The following is a 20663-nucleotide window of genomic DNA, read 5'->3' on the forward strand; positions in this document are numbered from 1 at the left end:
GCCACCCAAGGATTCTGAAAAGTCCATTTGTGGAGATGGCCACCTGGACTCCCGTTAAGAAGACATGCTGTCAACCTCTAGATCCCTCACATGCCTGCACTTTTCGGCTTGCTGCTGCTGCAATCCACGCGTTTTAGATCTGCATAACTCCACCTCTTTTAGCACAGTACCCTCAACCCCCGGCTGTTCCCACCCGCCTCAACACCGTTGGAAGGGAAGAGAACCAATTAAGGCGGGGGGGGGTGGAACGAGCAGCTGTCTACCCTTAGCAGGAGGGTTGCTGATTAATTACCTCTCCTGCTGCTGCTGCTGCTGCTGGCTGTCCAGCAGCAGACTGAAGGTGGCTGCTGCTGTGCGCAGGTATATAAAGGCTCAGAGCCTATTATGACACGCGCAGCCAGCGTTCCATTGCCACATTCCGTCTACTGCAGGCGGGATACCTGGATGGCTGAATGTCACTGAGAAGCTCACAGAGACCGCCATAAGCAACAGTTTAAAAGAATGCCACAGACTAATCAACCAAACTTTTTGGGTTGGTTTCTCTTTTATAGTCTGCAGGCATTAAATGAAAGAAGTCAGTGTTCCAGCAGAGGGAGACAACGTTTCAGAAAAGGCATTGTAGCAAACCAAAAAAGAAATTTTAAGCGCAGCAGAGTAACCAGCTCACATACCTGTTAGCTCAGGTGAGTTTAAAAGGCTGCTGTTGATAACAAGGGCATTTGCTAAATAGATGGTGTGTGTGCAACAATATACTGAAAGGTCAATTATATTGTGCAGCTTATCTCACCACCTGTAGTTATTTAGGTGAAAGCTCCAAAATGCTTGCCTAATATGTCTGTTTATCCAAAAGGAAGTATAGAGGGAGAGCTAGATAGATAGCATTGCATTACATTACATTACATGGCAATGCAATGCACAGTTGCTGAAGTTGAACCAAAATGAGCTTGTCATCTGGCTTCTGCAACTTTTAACATGAAAAATCCAATGAGGAGAAGAAAAGCAAAGCCAAAGAGTCCATCCCAAAATCCGACAAACAAGCAAAATGAACAAAAAGCATTGAATTCAATTCTTTCTGATTTTAGAAACTGCATTAAAGAAGGGGTGCACCGGTCCTGGAGATACTGCAATACCAGGTCAATGCGTGGAGTGGACAGAGCAAGCTCTTTTTCCATCTCCCTGTTCTAAAAATCCATTTAATATATGGTCCCCAGATAGGGGACGTATCAGATATTAAACTGATAAGAACAGATACTACACTTGATCTTAGCCAAAAGGCCGAGAAGCGATAACCAGAATTGGTTTTCGACTACGGTGCCACCCAAGGATTCTGAAAAGTCCATTTGTGGAGATGGCCACCTGGACTCCCGTTAAGAAGACATGCTGTCAACCTCTAGATCCCTCACATGCCTGCACTTTTCGGCTTGCTGCTGCTGCAATCCGCGCGTTTTAGATCTGCATAACTCCACCTCTTTTAGCACAGTACCCTCAACCCCCGGCTGTTCCCACCCGCCTCAACACCGTTGGAAGGGAGGAGAACCAATTAAGGCGGGGGGGGGGTGGAACGAGCAGCTGTCTACCCTTAGCAGGAGGGTTGCTGATTAATTACCTCTCCTGCTGCTGCTGCTGCTGGCTGTCCAGCAGCAGACTGAAGGTGGCTGCTGCTGTGCGCAGGTATATAAAGGCTCAGAGCCTATTATGACACGCGCAGCCAGCGTTCCATTGCCACATTCCGTCTACTGCAGGCGGGATACCTGGATGGCTGAATGTCACTGAGAAGCTCACAGAGACCGCCATAAGCAACAGTTTAAAAGAATGCCACAGACTAATCAACCAAACTTTTTGGGTTGGTTTCTCTTTTATAGTCTGCAGGCATTAAATGAAAGAAGTCAGTGTTCCAGCAGAGGGAGACAACGTTTCAGAAAAGGCATTGTAGCAAACCAAAAAAGAAATTTTAAGCGCAGCAGAGTAACCAGCTCACATACCTGTTAGCTCAGGTGAGTTTAAAAGGCTGCTGTTGATAACAAGGGCATTTGCTAAATAGATGGTGTGTGTGCAACAATATACTGAAAGGTCAATTATATTGTGCAGCTTATCTCACCACCTGTAGTTATTTAGGTGAAAGCTCCAAAATGCTTGCCTAATATGTCTGTTTATCCAAAAGGAAGTATAGAGGGAGAGCTAGATAGATAGCATTGCATTACATTACATTACATGGCAATGCAATGCACAGTTGCTGAAGTTGAACCAAAATGAGCTTGTCATCTGGCTTCTGCAACTTTTAACATGAAAAATCCAATGAGGAGAAGAAAAGCAAAGCCAAAGAGTCCATCCCAAAATCCGACAAACAAGCAAAATGAACAAAAAGCATTGAATTCAATTCTTTCTGATTTTAGAAACTGCATTAAAGAAGGGGTGCACCGGTCCTGGAGATACTGCAATACCAGGTCAATGCGTGGAGTGGACAGAGCAAGCTCTTTTTCCATCTCCCTGTTCTAAAAATCCATTTAATATATGGTCCCCAGATAGGGGACGTATCAGATATTAAACTGATAAGAACAGATACTACACTTGATCTTAGCCAAAAGGCCGAGAAGCGATAACCAGAATTGGTTTTCGACTACGGTGCCACCCAAGGATTCTGAAAAGTCCATTTGTGGAGATGGCCACCTGGACTCCCGTTAAGAAGACATGCTGTCAACCTCTAGATCCCTCACATGCCTGCACTTTTCGGCTTGCTGCTGCTGCAATCCACGCGTTTTAGATCTGCATAACTCCACCTCTTTTAGCACAGTACCCTCAACCCCCGGCTGTTCCCACCCGCCTCAACACCGTTGGAAGGGAGGAGAACCAATTAAGGCGGGGGGGGGGGTGGAACGAGCAGCTGTCTACCCTTAGCAGGAGGGTTGCTGATTAATTACCTCTCCTGCTGCTGCTGCTGCTGGCTGTCCAGCAGCAGACTGAAGGTGGCTGCTGCTGTGCGCAGGTATATAAAGGCTCAGAGCCTATTATGACACGCGCAGCCAGCGTTCCATTGCCACATTCCGTCTACTGCAGGCGGGATACCTGGATGGCTGAATGTCACTGAGAAGCTCACAGAGACCGCCATAAGCAACAGTTTAAAAGAATGCCACAGACTAATCAACCAAACTTTTTGGGTTGGTTTCTCTTTTATAGTCTGCAGGCATTAAATGAAAGAAGTCAGTGTTCCAGCAGAGGGAGACAACGTTTCAGAAAAGGCATTGTAGCAAACCAAAAAAGAAATTTTAAGCGCAGCAGAGTAACCAGCTCACATACCTGTTAGCTCAGGTGAGTTTAAAAGGCTGCTGTTGATAACAAGGGCATTTGCTAAATAGATGGTGTGTGTGCAACAATATACTGAAAGGTCAATTATATTGTGCAGCTTATCTCACCACCTGTAGTTATTTAGGTGAAAGCTCCAAAATGCTTGCCTAATATGTCTGTTTATCCAAAAGGAAGTATAGAGGGAGAGCTAGATAGATAGCATTGCATTACATTACATTACATGGCAATGCAATGCACAGTTGCTGAAGTTGAACCAAAATGAGCTTGTCATCTGGCTTCTGCAACTTTTAACATGAAAAATCCAATGAGGAGAAGAAAAGCAAAGCCAAAGAGTCCATCCCAAAATCCGACAAACAAGCAAAATGAACAAAAAGCATTGAATTCAATTCTTTCTGATTTTAGAAACTGCATTAAAGAAGGGGTGCACCGGTCCTGGAGATACTGCAATACCAGGTCAATGCGTGGAGTGGACAGAGCAAGCTCTTTTTCCATCTCCCTGTTCTAAAAATCCATTTAATATATGGTCCCCAGATAGGGGACGTATCAGATATTAAACTGATAAGAACAGATACTACACTTGATCTTAGCCAAAAGGCCGAGAAGCGATAACCAGAATTGGTTTCCGACTACGGTGCCACCCAAGGATTCTGAAAAGTCCATTTGTGGAGATGGCCACCTGGACTCCCGTTAAGAAGACATGCTGTCAACCTCTAGATCCCTCACATGCCTGCACTTTTCGGCTTGCTGCTGCTGCAATCCACGCGTTTTAGATCTGCATAACTCCACCTCTTTTAGCACAGTACCCTCAACCCCCGGCTGTTCCCACCCGCCTCAACACCGTTGGAAGGGAGGAGAACCAATTAAGGCGGGGGGGGGTGGAACGAGCAGCTGTCTACCCTTAGCAGGAGGGTTGCTGATTAATTACCTCTCCTGCTGCTGCTGCTGCTGGCTGTCCAGCAGCAGACTGAAGGTGGCTGCTGCTGTGCGCAGGTATATAAAGGCTCAGAGCCTATTATGACACGCGCAGCCAGCGTTCCATTGCCACATTCCGTCTACTGCAGGCGGGATACCTGGATGGCTGAATGTCACTGAGAAGCTCACAGAGACCGCCATAAGCAACAGTTTAAAAGAATGCCACAGACTAATCAACCAAACTTTTTGGGTTGGTTTCTCTTTTATAGTCTGCAGGCATTAAATGAAAGAAGTCAGTGTTCCAGCAGAGGGAGACAACGTTTCAGAAAAGGCATTGTAGCAAACCAAAAAAGAAATTTTAAGCGCAGCAGAGTAACCAGCTCACATACCTGTTAGCTCAGGTGAGTTTAAAAGGCTGCTGTTGATAACAAGGGCATTTGCTAAATAGATGGTGTGTGTGCAACAATATACTGAAAGGTCAATTATATTGTGCAGCTTATCTCACCACCTGTAGTTATTTAGGTGAAAGCTCCAAAATGCTTGCCTAATATGTCTGTTTATCCAAAAGGAAGTATAGAGGGAGAGCTAGATAGATAGCATTGCATTACATTACATTACATGGCAATGCAATGCACAGTTGCTGAAGTTGAACCAAAATGAGCTTGTCATCTGGCTTCTGCAACTTTTAACATGAAAAATCCAATGAGGAGAAGAAAAGCAAAGCCAAAGAGTCCATCCCAAAATCCGACAAACAAGCAAAATGAACAAAAAGCATTGAATTCAATTCTTTCTGATTTTAGAAACTGCATTAAAGAAGGGGTGCACCGGTCCTGGAGATACTGCAATACCAGGTCAATGCGTGGAGTGGACAGAGCAAGCTCTTTTTCCATCTCCCTGTTCTAAAAATCCATTTAATATATGGTCCCCAGATAGGGGACGTATCAGATATTAAACTGATAAGAACAGATACTACACTTGATCTTAGCCAAAAGGCCGAGAAGCGATAACCAGAATTGGTTTCCGACTACGGTGCCACCCAAGGATTCTGAAAAGTCCATTTGTGGAGATGGCCACCTGGACTCCCGTTAAGAAGACATGCTGTCAACCTCTAGATCCCTCACATGCCTGCACTTTTCGGCTTGCTGCTGCTGCAATCCACGCGTTTTAGATCTGCATAACTCCACCTCTTTTAGCACAGTACCCTCAACCCCCGGCTGTTCCCACCCGCCTCAACACCGTTGGAAGGGAGGAGAACCAATTAAGGCGGGGGGGGGGGTGGAACGAGCAGCTGTCTACCCTTAGCAGGAGGGTTGCTGATTAATTACCTCTCCTGCTGCTGCTGCTGGCTGTCCAGCAGCAGACTGAAGGTGGCTGCTGCTGTGCGCAGGTATATAAAGGCTCAGAGCCTATTATGACACGCGCAGCCAGCGTTCCATTGCCACATTCCGTCTACTGCAGGCGGGATACCTGGATGGCTGAATGTCACTGAGAAGCTCACAGAGACCGCCATAAGCAACAGTTTAAAAGAATGCCACAGACTAATCAACCAAACTTTTTGGGTTGGTTTCTCTTTTATAGTCTGCAGGCATTAAATGAAAGAAGTCAGTGTTCCAGCAGAGGGAGACAACGTTTCAGAAAAGGCATTGTAGCAAACCAAAAAAGAAATTTTAAGCGCAGCAGAGTAACCAGCTCACATACCTGTTAGCTCAGGTGAGTTTAAAAGGCTGCTGTTGATAACAAGGGCATTTGCTAAATAGATGGTGTGTGTGCAACAATATACTGAAAGGTCAATTATATTGTGCAGCTTATCTCACCACCTGTAGTTATTTAGGTGAAAGCTCCAAAATGCTTGCCTAATATGTCTGTTTATCCAAAAGGAAGTATAGAGGGAGAGCTAGATAGATAGCATTGCATTACATTACATTACATGGCAATGCAATGCACAGTTGCTGAAGTTGAACCAAAATGAGCTTGTCATCTGGCTTCTGCAACTTTTAACATGAAAAATCCAATGAGGAGAAGAAAAGCAAAGCCAAAGAGTCCATCCCAAAATCCGACAAACAAGCAAAATGAACAAAAAGCATTGAATTCAATTCTTTCTGATTTTAGAAACTGCATTAAAGAAGGGGTGCACCGGTCCTGGAGATACTGCAATACCAGGTCAATGCGTGGAGTGGACAGAGCAAGCTCTTTTTCCATCTCCCTGTTCTAAAAATCCATTTAATATATGGTCCCCAGATAGGGGACGTATCAGATATTAAACTGATAAGAACAGATACTACACTTGATCTTAGCCAAAAGGCCGAGAAGCGATAACCAGAATTGGTTTCCGACTACGGTGCCACCCAAGGATTCTGAAAAGTCCATTTGTGGAGATGGCCACCTGGACTCCCGTTAAGAAGACATGCTGTCAACCTCTAGATCCCTCACATGCCTGCACTTTTCGGCTTGCTGCTGCTGCAATCCACGCGTTTTAGATCTGCATAACTCCACCTCTTTTAGCACAGTACCCTCAACCCCCGGCTGTTCCCACCCGCCTCAACACCGTTGGAAGGGAGGAGAACCAATTAAGGCGGGGGGGGGTGGAACGAGCAGCTGTCTACCCTTAGCAGGAGGGTTGCTGATTAATTACCTCTCCTGCTGCTGCTGCTGCTGCTGGCTGTCCAGCAGCAGACTGAAGGTGGCTTCTGCTGTGCGCAGGTATATAAAGGCTCAGAGCCTATTATGACACGCGCAGCCAGCGTTCCATTGCCACATTCCGTCTACTGCAGGCGGGATAACTGGATGGCTGAATGTCACTGAGAAGCTCACAGAGACCGCCATAAGCAACAGTTTAAAAGAATGCCACAGACTAATCAACCAAACTTTTTGGGTTGGTTTCTCTTTTATAGTCTGCAGGCATTAAATGAAAGAAGTCAGTGTTCCAGCAGAGGGAGACAACGTTTCAGAAAAGGCATTGTAGCAAACCAAAAAAGAAATTTTAAGCGCAGCAGAGTAACCAGCTCACATACCTGTTAGCTCAGGTGAGTTTAAAAGGCTGCTGTTGATAACAAGGGCATTTGCTAAATAGATGGTGTGTGTGCAACAATATACTGAAAGGTCAATTATATTGTGCAGCTTATCTCACCACCTGTAGTTATTTAGGTGAAAGCTCCAAAATGCTTGCCTAATATGTCTGTTTATCCAAAAGGAAGTATAGAGGGAGAGCTAGATAGATAGCATTGCATTACATTACATTACATGGCAATGCAATGCACAGTTGCTGAAGTTGAACCAAAATGAGCTTGTCATCTGGCTTCTGCAACTTTTAACATGAAAAATCCAATGAGGAGAAGAAAAGCAAAGCCAAAGAGTCCATCCCAAAATCCGACAAACAAGCAAAATGAACAAAAAGCATTGAATTCAATTCTTTCTGATTTTAGAAACTGCATTAAAGAAGGGGTGCACCGGTCCTGGAGATACTGCAATACCAGGTCAATGCGTGGAGTGGACAGAGCAAGCTCTTTTTCCATCTCCCTGTTCTAAAAATCCATTTAATATATGGTCCCCAGATAGGGGACGTATCAGATATTAAACTGATAAGAACAGATACTACACTTGATCTTAGCCAAAAGGCCGAGAAGCGATAACCAGAATTGGTTTCCGACTACGGTGCCACCCAAGGATTCTGAAAAGTCCATTTGTGGAGATGGCCACCTGGACTCCCGTTAAGAAGACATGCTGTCAACCTCTAGATCCCTCACATGCCTGCACTTTTCGGCTTGCTGCTGCTGCAATCCACGCGTTTTAGATCTGCATAACTCCACCTCTTTTAGCACAGTACCCTCAACCCCCGGCTGTTCCCACCCGCCTCAACACCGTTGGAAGGGAGGAGAACCAATTAAGGCGGGGGGGGGGTGGAACGAGCAGCTGTCTACCCTTAGCAGGAGGGTTGCTGATTAATTACCTCTCCTGCTGCTGCTGCTGCTGGCTGTCCAGCAGCAGACTGAAGGTGGCTGCTGCTGTGCGCAGGTATATAAAGGCTCAGAGCCTATTATGACACGCGCAGCCAGCGTTCCATTGCCACATTCCGTCTACTGCAGGCGGGATACCTGGATGGCTGAATGTCACTGAGAAGCTCACAGAGACCGCCATAAGCAACAGTTTAAAAGAATGCCACAGACTAATCAACCAAACTTTTTGGGTTGGTTTCTCTTTTATAGTCTGCAGGCATTAAATGAAAGAAGTCAGTGTTCCAGCAGAGGGAGACAACGTTTCAGAAAAGGCATTGTAGCAAACCAAAAAAGAAATTTTAAGCGCAGCAGAGTAACCAGCTCACATACCTGTTAGCTCAGGTGAGTTTAAAAGGCTGCTGTTGATAACAAGGGCATTTGCTAAATAGATGGTGTGTGTGCAACAATATACTGAAAGGTCAATTATATTGTGCAGCTTATCTCACCACCTGTAGTTATTTAGGTGAAAGCTCCAAAATGCTTGCCTAATATGTCTGTTTATCCAAAAGGAAGTATAGAGGGAGAGCTAGATAGATAGCATTGCATTACATTACATTACATGGCAATGCAATGCACAGTTGCTGAAGCTGAACCAAAATGAGCTTGTCATCTGGCTTCTGCAACTTTTAACATGAAAAATCCAATGAGGAGAAGAAAAGCAAAGCCAAAGAGTCCATCCCAAAATCCGACAAACAAGCAAAATGAACAAAAAGCATTGAATTCAATTCTTTCTGATTTTAGAAACTGCATTAAAGAAGGGGTGCACCGGTCCTGGAGATACTGCAATACCAGGTCAATGCGTGGAGTGGACAGAGCAAGCTCTTTTTCCATCTCCCTGTTCTAAAAATCCATTTAATATATGGTCCCCAGATAGGGGACGTATCAGATATTAAACTGATAAGAACAGATACTACACTTGATCTTAGCCAAAAGGCCGAGAAGCGATAACCAGAATTGGTTTCCGACTACGGTGCCACCCAAGGATTCTGAAAAGTCCATTTGTGGAGATGGCCACCTGGACTCCCGTTAAGAAGACATGCTGTCAACCTCTAGATCCCTCACATGCCTGCACTTTTCGGCTTGCTGCTGCTGCAATCCACGCGTTTTAGATCTGCATAACTCCACCTCTTTTAGCACAGTACCCTCAACCCCCGGCTGTTCCCACCCGCCTCAACACCGTTGGAAGGGAGGAGAACCAATTAAGGCGGGGGGGGTGGAACGAGCAGCTGTCTACCCTTAGCAGGAGGGTTGCTGATTAATTACCTCTCCTGCTGCTGCTGCTGCTGGCTGTCCAGCAGCAGACTGAAGGTGGCTGCTGCTGTGCGCAGGTATATAAAGGCTCAGAGCCTATTATGACACGCGCAGCCAGCGTTCCATTGCCACATTCCGTCTACTGCAGGCGGGATACCTGGGTGGCTGAATGTCACTGAGAAGCTCACAGAGACCGCCATAAGCAACAGTTTAAAAGAATGCCACAGACTAATCAACCAAACTTTTTGGGTTGGTTTCTCTTTTATAGTCTGCAGGCATTAAATGAAAGAAGTCAGTGTTCCAGCAGAGGGAGACAACGTTTCAGAAAAGGCATTGTAGCAAACCAAAAAAGAAATTTTAAGCGCAGCAGAGTAACCAGCTCACATACCTGTTAGCTCAGGTGAGTTTAAAAGGCTGCTGTTGATAACAAGGGCATTTGCTAAATAGATGGTGTGTGTGCAACAATATACTGAAAGGTCAATTATATTGTGCAGCTTATCTCACCACCTGTAGTTATTTAGGTGAAAGCTCCAAAATGCTTGCCTAATATGTCTGTTTATCCAAAAGGAAGTATAGAGGGAGAGCTAGATAGATAGCATTGCATTACATTACATTACATGGCAATGCAATGCACAGTTGCTGAAGTTGAACCAAAATGAGCTTGTCATCTGGCTTCTGCAACTTTTAACATGAAAAATCCAATGAGGAGAAGAAAAGCAAAGCCAAAGAGTCCATCCCAAAATCCGACAAACAAGCAAAATGAACAAAAAGCATTGAATTCAATTCTTTCTGATTTTAGAAACTGCATTAAAGAAGGGGTGCACCGGTCCTGGAGATACTGCAATACCAGGTCAATGCGTGGAGTGGACAGAGCAAGCTCTTTTTCCATCTCCCTGTTCTAAAAATCCATTTAATATATGGTCCCCAGATAGGGGACGTATCAGATATTAAACTGATAAGAACAGATACTACACTTGATCTTAGCCAAAAGGCCGAGAAGCGATAACCAGAATTGGTTTCCGACTACGGTGCCACCCAAGGATTCTGAAAAGTCCATTTGTGGAGATGGCCACCTGGACTCCCGTTAAGAAGACATGCTGTCAACCTCTAGATCCCTCACATGCCTGCACTTTTCGGCTTGCTGCTGCTGCAATCCACGCGTTTTAGATCTGCATAACTCCACCTCTTTTAGCACAGTACCCTCAACCCCCGGCTGTTCCCACCCGCCTCAACACCGTTGGAAGGGAGGAGAACCAATTAAGGCGGGGGGGGGGGGGTGGAACGAGCAGCTGTCTACCCTTAGCAGGAGGGTTGCTGATTAATTACCTCTCCTGCTGCTGCTGCTGCTGGCTGTCCAGCAGCAGACTGAAGGTGGCTGCTGCTGTGCGCAGGTATATAAAGGCTCAGAGCCTATTATGACACGCGCAGCCAGCGTTCCATTGCCACATTCCGTCTACTGCAGGCGGGATACCTGGATGGCTGAATGTCACTGAGAAGCTCACAGAGACCGCCATAAGCAACAGTTTAAAAGAATGCCACAGACTAATCAACCAAACTTTTTGGGTTGGTTTCTCTTTTATAGTCTGCAGGCATTAAATGAAAGAAGTCAGTGTTCCAGCAGAGGGAGACAACGTTTCAGAAAAGGCATTGTAGCAAACCAAAAAAGAAATTTTAAGCGCAGCAGAGTAACCAGCTCACATACCTGTTAGCTCAGGTGAGTTTAAAAGGCTGCTGTTGATAACAAGGGCATTTGCTAAATAGATGGTGTGTGTGCAACAATATACTGAAAGGTCAATTATATTGTGCAGCTTATCTCACCACCTGTAGTTATTTAGGTGAAAGCTCCAAAATGCTTGCCTAATATGTCTGTTTATCCAAAAGGAAGTATAGAGGGAGAGCTAGATAGATAGCATTGCATTACATTACATTACATGGCAATGCAATGCACAGTTGCTGAAGCTGAACCAAAATGAGCTTGTCATCTGGCTTCTGCAACTTTTAACATGAAAAATCCAATGAGGAGAAGAAAAGCAAAGCCAAAGAGTCCATCCCAAAATCCGACAAACAAGCAAAATGAACAAAAAGCATTGAATTCAATTCTTTCTGATTTTAGAAACTGCATTAAAGAAGGGGTGCACCGGTCCTGGAGATACTGCAATACCAGGTCAATGCGTGGAGTGGACAGAGCAAGCTCTTTTTCCATCTCCCTGTTCTAAAAATCCATTTAATATATGGTCCCCAGATAGGGGACGTATCAGATATTAAACTGATAAGAACAGATACTACACTTGATCTTAGCCAAAAGGCCGAGAAGCGATAACCAGAATTGGTTTCCGACTACGGTGCCACCCAAGGATTCTGAAAAGTCCATTTGTGGAGATGGCCACCTGGACTCCCGTTAAGAAGACATGCTGTCAACCTCTAGATCCCTCACATGCCTGCACTTTTCGGCTTGCTGCTGCTGCAATCCACGCGTTTTAGATCTGCATAACTCCACCTCTTTTAGCACAGTACCCTCAACCCCCGGCTGTTCCCACCCGCCTCAACACCGTTGGAAGGGAGGAGAACCAATTAAGGCGGGGGGGGGTGGAACGAGCAGCTGTCTACCCTTAGCAGGAGGGTTGCTGATTAATTACCTCTCCTGCTGCTGCTGCTGCTGGCTGTCCAGCAGCAGACTGAAGGTGGCTGCTGCTGTGCGCAGGTATATAAAGGCTCAGAGCCTATTATGACACGCGCAGCCAGCGTTCCATTGCCACATTCCGTCTACTGCAGGCGGGATACCTGGATGGCTGAATGTCACTGAGAAGCTCACAGAGACCGCCATAAGCAACAGTTTAAAAGAATGCCACAGACTAATCAACCAAACTTTTTGGGTTGGTTTCTCTTTTATAGTCTGCAGGCATTAAATGAAAGAAGTCAGTGTTCCAGCAGAGGGAGACAACGTTTCAGAAAAGGCATTGTAGCAAACCAAAAAAGAAATTTTAAGCGCAGCAGAGTAACCAGCTCACATACCTGTTAGCTCAGGTGAGTTTAAAAGGCTGCTGTTGATAACAAGGGCATTTGCTAAATAGATGGTGTGTGTGCAACAATATACTGAAAGGTCAATTATATTGTGCAGCTTATCTCACCACCTGTAGTTATTTAGGTGAAAGCTCCAAAATGCTTGCCTAATATGTCTGTTTATCCAAAAGGAAGTATAGAGGGAGAGCTAGATAGATAGCATTGCATTACATTACATTACATGGCAATGCAATGCACAGTTGCTGAAGTTGAACCAAAATGAGCTTGTCATCTGGCTTCTGCAACTTTTAACATGAAAAATCCAATGAGGAGAAGAAAAGCAAAGCCAAAGAGTCCATCCCAAAATCCGACAAACAAGCAAAATGAACAAAAAGCATTGAATTCAATTCTTTCTGATTTTAGAAACTGCATTAAAGAAGGGGTGCACCGGTCCTGGAGATACTGCAATACCAGGTCAATGCGTGGAGTGGACAGAGCAAGCTCTTTTTCCATCTCCCTGTTCTAAAAATCCATTTAATATATGGTCCCCAGATAGGGGACGTATCAGATATTAAACTGATAAGAACAGATACTACACTTGATCTTAGCCAAAAGGCCGAGAAGCGATAACCAGAATTGGTTTCCGACTACGGTGCCACCCAAGGATTCTGAAAAGTCCATTTGTGGAGATGGCCACCTGGACTCCCGTTAAGAAGACATGCTGTCAACCTCTAGATCCCTCACATGCCTGCACTTTTCGGCTTGCTGCTGCTGCAATCCACGCGTTTTAGATCTGCATAACTCCACCTCTTTTAGCACAGTACCCTCAACCCCCGGCTGTTCCCACCCGCCTCAACACCGTTGGAAGGGAGGAGAACCAATTAAGGCGGGGGGGGGGGGGTGGAACGAGCAGCTGTCTACCCTTAGCAGGAGGGTTGCTGATTAATTACCTCTCCTGCTGCTGCTGCTGCTGGCTGTCCAGCAGCAGACTGAAGGTGGCTGCTGCTGTGCGCAGGTATATAAAGGCTCAGAGCCTATTATGACACGCGCAGCCAGCGTTCCATTGCCACATTCCGTCTACTGCAGGCGGGATACCTGGATGGCTGAATGTCACTGAGAAGCTCACAGAGACCGCCATAAGCAACAGTTTAAAAGAATGCCACAGACTAATCAACCAAACTTTTTGGGTTGGTTTCTCTTTTATAGTCTGCAGGCATTAAATGAAAGAAGTCAGTGTTCCAGCAGAGGGAGACAACGTTTCAGAAAAGGCATTGTAGCAAACCAAAAAAGAAATTTTAAGCGCAGCAGAGTAACCAGCTCACATACCTGTTAGCTCAGGTGAGTTTAAAAGGCTGCTGTTGATAACAAGGGCATTTGCTAAATAGATGGTGTGTGTGCAACAATATACTGAAAGGTCAATTATATTGTGCAGCTTATCTCACCACCTGTAGTTATTTAGGTAAAAGCTCCAAAATGCTTGCCTAATATGTCTGTTTATCCAAAAGGAAGTATAGAGGGAGAGCTAGATAGATAGCATTGCATTACATTACATTACATGGCAATGCAATGCACAGTTGCTGAAGTTGAACCAAAATGAGCTTGTCATCTGGCTTCTGCAACTTTTAACATGAAAAATCCAATGAGGAGAAGAAAAGCAAAGCCAAAGAGTCCATCCCAAAATCCGACAAACAAGCAAAATGAACAAAAAGCATTGAATTCAATTCTTTCTGATTTTAGAAACTGCATTAAAGAAGGGGTGCACCGGTCCTGGAGATACTGCAATACCAGGTCAATGCGTGGAGTGGACAGAGCAAGCTCTTTTTCCATCTCCCTGTTCTAAAAATCCATTTAATATATGGTCCCCAGATAGGGGACGTATCAGATATTAAACTGATAAGAACAGATACTACACTTGATCTTAGCCAAAAGGCCGAGAAGCGATAACCAGAATTGGTTTCCGACTACGGTGCCACCCAAGGATTCTGAAAAGTCCATTTGTGGAGATGGCCACCTGGACTCCCGTTAAGAAGACATGCTGTCAACCTCTAGATCCCTCACATGCCTGCACTTTTCGGCTTGCTGCTGCTGCAATCCACGCGTTTTAGATCTGCATAACTCCACCTCTTTTAGCACAGTACCCTCAACCCCCGGCTGTTCCCACCCGCCTCAACACCGTTGGAAGGGAGGAGAACCAATTAAGGCGGGGGGGGGTGGAACGAGCAGCTGTCTACCCTTAGCAGGAGGGTTGCTGATTAATTACCTCTCCTGCTGCTGCTGCTGCTGGCTGTCCAGCAGCAGACTGAAGGTGGCTGCTGCTGTGCGCAGGTATATAAAGGCTCAGAGCCTATTATGACACGCGCAGCCAGCGTTCCATTGCCACATTCCGTCTACTGCAGGCGGGATACCTGGATGGCTGAATGTCACTGAGAAGCTCACAGAGACCGCCATAAGCAACAGTTTAAAAGAATGCCACAGACTAATCAACCAAACTTTTTGGGTTGGTTTCTCTTTTATAGTCTGCAGGCATTAAATGAAAGAAGTCAGTGTTCCAGCAGAGGGAGACAACGTTTCAGAAAAGGCATTGTAGCAAACCAAAAAAGAAATTTTAAGCGCAGCAGAGTAACCAGCTCACATACCTGTTAGCTCAGGTGAGTTTAAAAGGCTGCTGTTGATAACAAGGGCATTTGCTAAATAGATGGTGTGTGTGCAACAATATACTGAAAGGTCAATTATATTGTGCAGCTTATCTCACCACCTGTAGTTATTTAGGTGAAAGCTCCAAAATGCTTGCCTAATATGTCTGTTTATCCAAAAGGAAGTATAGAGGGAGAGCTAGATAGATAGCATTGCATTACATTACATTACATGGCAATGCAATGCACAGTTGCTGAAGTTGAACCAAAATGAGCTTGTCATCTGGCTTCTGCAACTTTTAACATGAAAAATCCAATGAGGAGAAGAAAAGCAAAGCCAAAGAGTCCATCCCAAAATCCGACAAACAAGCAAAATGAACAAAAAGCATTGAATTCAATTCTTTCTGATTTTAGAAACTGCATTAAAGAAGGGGTGCACCGGTCCTGGAGATACTGCAATACCAGGTCAATGCGTGGAGTGGACAGAGCAAGCTCTTTTTCCATCTCCCTGTTCTAAAAATCCATTTAATATATGGTCCCCAGATAGGGGACGTATCAGATATTAAACTGATAAGAACAGATACTACACTTGATCTTAGCCAAAAGGCCGAGAAGCGATAACCAGAATTGGTTTCCGACTACGGTGCCACCCAAGGATTCTGAAAAGTCCATTTGTGGAGATGGCCACCTGGACTCCCGTTAAGAAGACATGCTGTCAACCTCTAGATCCCTCACATGCCTGCACTTTTCGGCTTGCTGCTGCTGCAATCCACGCGTTTTAGATCTGCATAACTCCACCTCTTTTAGCACAGTACCCTCAACCCCCGGCTGTTCCCACCCGCCTCAACACCGTTGGAAGGGAGGAGAACCAATTAAGGCGGGGGGGGGGGTGGAACGAGCAGCTGTCTACCCTTAGCAGGAGGGTTGCTGATTAATTACCTCTCCTGCTGCTGCTGCTGCTGGCTGTCCAGCAGCAGACTGAAGGTGGCTGCTGCTGTGCGCAGGTATATAAAGGCTCAGAGCCTATTATGACACGCGCAGCCAGCGTTCCATTGCCACATTCCGTCTACTGCAGGCGGGATACCTGGATGGCTGAATGTCACTGAGAAGCTCACAGAGACCGCCATAAGCAACAGTTTAAAAGAATGCCACAGACTAATCAACCAAACTTTTTGGGTTGGTTTCTCTTTTATAGTCTGCAGGCATTAAATGAAAGAAGTCAGTGTTCCAGCAGAGGGAGACAACGTTTCAGAAAAGGCATTGTAGCAAACCAAAAAAGAAATTTTAAGCGCAGCAGAGTAACCAGCTCACATACCTGTTAGCTCAGGTGAGTTTAAAAGGCTGCTGTTGATAACAAGGGCATTTGCTAAATAGATGGTGTGTGTGCAACAATATACTGAAAGGTCAATTATATTGTGCAGCTTATCTCACCACCTGTAGTTATTTAGGTGAAAGCTCCAAAATGCTTGCCTAATATGTCTGTTTATCCAAAAGGAAGTATAGAGGGAGAGCTAGATAGATAGCATTGCATTACATTACATTACATGGCAATGCAATGCACAGTTGCTGAAGTTGAACCAAAATGAGCTTGTCATCTGGCTTCTGCAACTTTTAACATGAAAAATCCAATGAGGAGAAGAAAAGCAAAGCCAAAGAGTCCATCCCAAAATCCGACAAACAAGCAAAATGAACAAAAAGCATTGAATTCAATTCTTTCTGATTTTAGAAACTGCATTAAAGAAGGGGTGCACCGGTCCTGGAGATACTGCAATACCAGGTCAATGCGTGGAGTGGACAGAGCAAGCTCTTTTTCCATCTCCCTGTTCTAAAAATCCATTTAATATATGGTCCCCAGATAGGGGACGTATCAGATATTAAACTGATAAGAACAGATACTACACTTGATCTTAGCCAAAAGGCCGAGAAGCGATAACCAGAATTGGTTTCCGACTACGGTGCCACCCAAGGATTCTGAAAAGTCCATTTGTGGAGATGGCCACCTGGACTCCCGTTAAGAAGACATGCTGTCAACCTCTAGATCCCTCACATGCCTGCACTTTTCGGCTTGCTGCTGCTGCAATCCACGCGTTTTAGATCTGCATAACTCCACCTCTTTTAGCACAGTACCCTCAACCCCCGGCTGTTCCCACCCGCCTCAACACCGTTGGAAGGGAGGAGAACCAATTAAGGCGGGGGGGGGGGGGTGGAACGAGCAGCTGTCTACCCTTAGCAGGAGGGTTGCTGATTAATTACCTCTCCTGCTGCTGCTGCTGCTGGCTGTCCAGCAGCAGACTGAAGGTGGCTGCTGCTGTGCGCAGGTATATAAAGGCTCAGAGCCTATTATGACACGCGCAGCCAGCGTTCCATTGCCACATTCCGTCTACTGCAGGCGGGATACCTGGATGGCTGAATGTCACTGAGAAGCTCACAGAGACCGCCATAAGCAACAGTTTAAAAGAATGCCACAGACTAATCAACCAAACTTTTTGGGTTGGTTTCTCTTTTATAGTCTGCAGGCATTAAATGAAAGAAGTCAGTGTTCCAGCAGAGGGAGACAACGTTTCAGAAAAGGCATTGTAGCAAACCAAAAAAGAAATTTTAAGCGCAGCAGAGTAACCAGCTCACATACCTGTTAGCTCAGGTGAGTTTAAAAGGCTGCTGTTGATAACAAGGGCATTTGCTAAATAGATGGTGTGTGTGCAACAATATACTGAAAGGTCAATTATATTGTGCAGCTTATCTCACCACCTGTAGTTATTTAGGTGAAAGCTCCAAAATGCTTGCCTAATATGTCTGTTTATCCAAAAGGAAGTATAGAGGGAGAGCTAGATAGATAGCATTGCATTACATTACATTACATGGCAATGCAATGCACAGTTGCTGAAGTTGAACCAAAATGAGCTTGTCATCTGGCTTCTGCAACTTTTAACATGAAAAATCCAATGAGGAGAAGAAAAGCAAAGCCAAAGAGTCCATCCCAAAATCCGACAAACAAGCAAAATGAACAAAAAGCATTGAATTCAATTCTTTCTGATTTTAGAAACTGCATTAAAGAAGGGGTGCACCGGTCCTGGAGATACTGCAATACCAGGTCAATGCGTGGAGTGGACAGAGCAAGCTCTTTTTCCATCTCCCTGTTCTAAAAATCCATTTAATATATGGTCCCCAGATAGGGGACGTATCAGATATTAAACTGATAAGAACAGATACTACACTTGATCTTAGCCAAAAGGCCGAGAAGCGATAACCAGAATTGGTTTCCGACTACGGTGCCACCCAAGGATTCTGAAAAGTCCATTTGTGGAGATGGCCACCTGGACTCCCGTTAAGAAGACATGCTGTCAACCTCTAGATCCCTCACATGCCTGCACTTTTCGGCTTGCTGCTGCTGCAATCCACGCGTTTTAGATCTGCATAACTCCACCTCTTTTAGCACAGTACCCTCAACCCCCGGCTGTTCCCACCCGCCTCAACACCGTTGGAAGGGAGGAGAACCAATTAAGGCGGGGGGGTGGGGGTGGAACGAGCAGCTGTCTACCCTTAGCAGGAGGGTTGCTGATTAATTACCTCTCCTGCTGCTGTTGCTGCTGGCTGTCCAGCAGCAGACTGAAGGTGGCTGCTGCTGTGCGCAGGTATATAAAGGCTCAGAGCCTATTATGACACGCGCAGCCAGCGTTCCATTGCCACATTCCGTCTACTGCAGGCGGGATACCTGGATGGCTGAATGTCACTGAGAAGCTCACAGAGACCGCCATATGCAACAGTTTAAAAGAATGCCACAGACTAATCAACCAAACTTTTTGGGTTGGTTTCTCTTTTATAGTCTGCAGGCATTAAATGAAAGAAGTCAGTGTTCCAGCAGAGGGAGACAACGTTTCAGAAAAGGCATTGTAGCAAACCAAAAAAGAAATTTTAAGCGCAGCAGAGTAACCAGCTCACATACCTGTTAGCTCAGGTGAGTTTAAAAGGCTGCTGTTGATAACAAGGGCATTTGCTAAATAGATGGTGTGTGTGCAACAATATACTGAAAGGTCAATTATATTGTGCAGCTTATCTCACCACCTGTAGTTATTTAGGTGAAAGCTCCAAAATGCTTGCCTAATATGTCTGTTTATCCAAAAGGAAGTATAGAGGGAGAGCTAGATAGATAGCATTGCATTACATTACATTACATGGCAATGCAATGCACAGTTGCTGAAGTTGAACCAAAATGAGCTTGTCATCTGGCTTCTGCAACTTTTAACATGAAAAATCCAATGAGGAGAAGAAAAGCAAAGCCAAAGAGTCCATCCCAAAATCCGACAAACAAGCAAAATGAACAAAAAGCATTGAATTCAATTCTTTCTGATTTTAGAAACTGCATTAAAGAAGGGGTGCACCGGTCCTGGAGATACTGCAATACCAGGTCAATGCGTGGAGTGGACAGAGCAAGCTCTTTTTCCATCTCCCTGTTCTAAAAATCCATTTAATATATGGTCCCCAGATAGGGGACGTATCAGATATTAAACTGATAAGAACAGATACTACACTTGATCTTAGCCAAAAGGCCGAGAAGCGATAACCAGAATTGGTTTCCGACTACGGTGCCACCCAAGGATTCTGAAAAGTCCATTTGTGGAGATGGCCACCTGGACTCCCGTTAAGAAGACATGCTGTCAACCTCTAGATCCCTCACATGCCTGCACTTTTCGGCTTGCTGCTGCTGCAATCCACGCGTTTTAGATCTGCATAACTCCACCTCTTTTAGCACAGTACCCTCAACCCCCGGCTGTTCCCACCCGCCTCAACACCGTTGGAAGGGAGGAGAACCAATTAAGGCGGGGGGGGTGGAACGAGCAGCTGTCTACCCTTAGCAGGAGGGTTGCTGATTAATTACCTCTCCTGCTGCTGCTGCTGGCTGTCCAGCAGCAGACTGAAGGTGGCTGCTGCTGTGCGCAGGTATATAAAGGCTCAGAGCCTATTATGACATGCGCAGCCAGCGTTCCATTGCCACATTCCGTCTACTGCAGGCGGGATACCTGGATGGCTGAATGTCACTGAGAAGCTCACAGAGACCGCCATAAGCAACAGTTTAAAAGAATGCCACAGACTAATCAACCAAACTTTTTGGGTTGGTTTCTCTTTTATAGTCTGCAGGCATTAAATGAAAGAAGTCAGTGTTCCAGCAGAGGGAGACAACGTTTCAGAAAAGGCATTGTAGCAAACCAAAAAAGAAATTTTAAGCGCAGCAGAGTAACCAGCTCACATACCTGTTAGCTCAGGTGAGTTTAAAAGGCTGCTGTTGATAACAAGGGCATTTGCTAAATAGATGGTGTGTGTGCAACAATATACTGAAAGGTCAATTATATTGTGCAGCTTATCTCACCACCTGTAGTTATTTAGGTGAAAGCTCCAAAATGCTTGCCTAATATGTCTGTTTATCCAAAAGGAAGTATAGAGGGAGAGCTAGATAGATAGCATTGCATTACATTACATTACATGGCAATGCAATGCACAGTTGCTGAAGTTGAACCAAAATGAGCTTGTCATCTGGCTTCTGCAACTTTTAACATGAAAAATCCAATGAGGAGAA

The 20663-nt window shown here is 45.2% G+C and overlaps 15 non-coding genes across 15 annotated transcripts; all 15 read right to left on the bottom strand.

Annotated features, from left to right (window-relative positions):
* Positions 1 to 1096: 1096 nt before the first annotated feature.
* Positions 1097 to 1287, bottom strand: LOC141189292 (U2 spliceosomal RNA). Its single transcript, XR_012263357.1, has one exon. It is a non-coding gene; the product is annotated as a U2 spliceosomal RNA (small nuclear RNA).
* Positions 1288 to 2407: 1120 nt separating this feature from the next.
* Positions 2408 to 2598, bottom strand: LOC141189293 (U2 spliceosomal RNA). The gene has a single exon (XR_012263358.1). It is a non-coding gene; the product is annotated as a U2 spliceosomal RNA (small nuclear RNA).
* Positions 2599 to 3719: 1121 nt separating this feature from the next.
* LOC141189294 (U2 spliceosomal RNA) lies at positions 3720 to 3910 on the bottom strand. Its single transcript, XR_012263359.1, has one exon. It is a non-coding gene; the product is annotated as a U2 spliceosomal RNA (small nuclear RNA).
* Positions 3911 to 5029: 1119 nt separating this feature from the next.
* Positions 5030 to 5220, bottom strand: LOC141189296 (U2 spliceosomal RNA). The gene has a single exon (XR_012263361.1). It is a non-coding gene; the product is annotated as a U2 spliceosomal RNA (small nuclear RNA).
* A 1118-nt stretch (positions 5221 to 6338) lies between these two features.
* On the bottom strand, positions 6339 to 6529 carry LOC141189297 (U2 spliceosomal RNA). Its single transcript, XR_012263362.1, has one exon. It is a non-coding gene; the product is annotated as a U2 spliceosomal RNA (small nuclear RNA).
* Positions 6530 to 7651: 1122 nt separating this feature from the next.
* On the bottom strand, positions 7652 to 7842 carry LOC141189298 (U2 spliceosomal RNA). Its single transcript, XR_012263363.1, has one exon. It is a non-coding gene; the product is annotated as a U2 spliceosomal RNA (small nuclear RNA).
* A 1120-nt stretch (positions 7843 to 8962) lies between these two features.
* LOC141189299 (U2 spliceosomal RNA) lies at positions 8963 to 9153 on the bottom strand. Its single transcript, XR_012263364.1, has one exon. It is a non-coding gene; the product is annotated as a U2 spliceosomal RNA (small nuclear RNA).
* Positions 9154 to 10271: 1118 nt separating this feature from the next.
* Positions 10272 to 10462, bottom strand: LOC141189300 (U2 spliceosomal RNA). Its single transcript, XR_012263365.1, has one exon. It is a non-coding gene; the product is annotated as a U2 spliceosomal RNA (small nuclear RNA).
* Positions 10463 to 11585: 1123 nt separating this feature from the next.
* Positions 11586 to 11776, bottom strand: LOC141189302 (U2 spliceosomal RNA). The gene has a single exon (XR_012263367.1). It is a non-coding gene; the product is annotated as a U2 spliceosomal RNA (small nuclear RNA).
* A 1119-nt stretch (positions 11777 to 12895) lies between these two features.
* On the bottom strand, positions 12896 to 13086 carry LOC141189303 (U2 spliceosomal RNA). Its single transcript, XR_012263368.1, has one exon. It is a non-coding gene; the product is annotated as a U2 spliceosomal RNA (small nuclear RNA).
* A 1123-nt stretch (positions 13087 to 14209) lies between these two features.
* LOC141189304 (U2 spliceosomal RNA) lies at positions 14210 to 14400 on the bottom strand. Its single transcript, XR_012263369.1, has one exon. It is a non-coding gene; the product is annotated as a U2 spliceosomal RNA (small nuclear RNA).
* Positions 14401 to 15519: 1119 nt separating this feature from the next.
* Positions 15520 to 15710, bottom strand: LOC141189305 (U2 spliceosomal RNA). The gene has a single exon (XR_012263370.1). It is a non-coding gene; the product is annotated as a U2 spliceosomal RNA (small nuclear RNA).
* Positions 15711 to 16831: 1121 nt separating this feature from the next.
* On the bottom strand, positions 16832 to 17022 carry LOC141189306 (U2 spliceosomal RNA). Its single transcript, XR_012263371.1, has one exon. It is a non-coding gene; the product is annotated as a U2 spliceosomal RNA (small nuclear RNA).
* A 1123-nt stretch (positions 17023 to 18145) lies between these two features.
* Positions 18146 to 18336, bottom strand: LOC141189307 (U2 spliceosomal RNA). The gene has a single exon (XR_012263372.1). It is a non-coding gene; the product is annotated as a U2 spliceosomal RNA (small nuclear RNA).
* A 1123-nt stretch (positions 18337 to 19459) lies between these two features.
* Positions 19460 to 19650, bottom strand: LOC141189308 (U2 spliceosomal RNA). Its single transcript, XR_012263373.1, has one exon. It is a non-coding gene; the product is annotated as a U2 spliceosomal RNA (small nuclear RNA).
* Between the last annotated feature and the right edge of the window lie 1013 nt (positions 19651 to 20663).

The sequence above is a fragment of the Phyllobates terribilis genome, unplaced genomic scaffold, assembly GCF_046119375.1.
Source record: "Phyllobates terribilis strain yellow unplaced genomic scaffold, ASM4611937v1 Scaffold_40__1_contigs__length_11209783, whole genome shotgun sequence".
NCBI classification, from domain to species: domain Eukaryota; kingdom Metazoa; phylum Chordata; class Amphibia; order Anura; family Dendrobatidae; genus Phyllobates; species Phyllobates terribilis.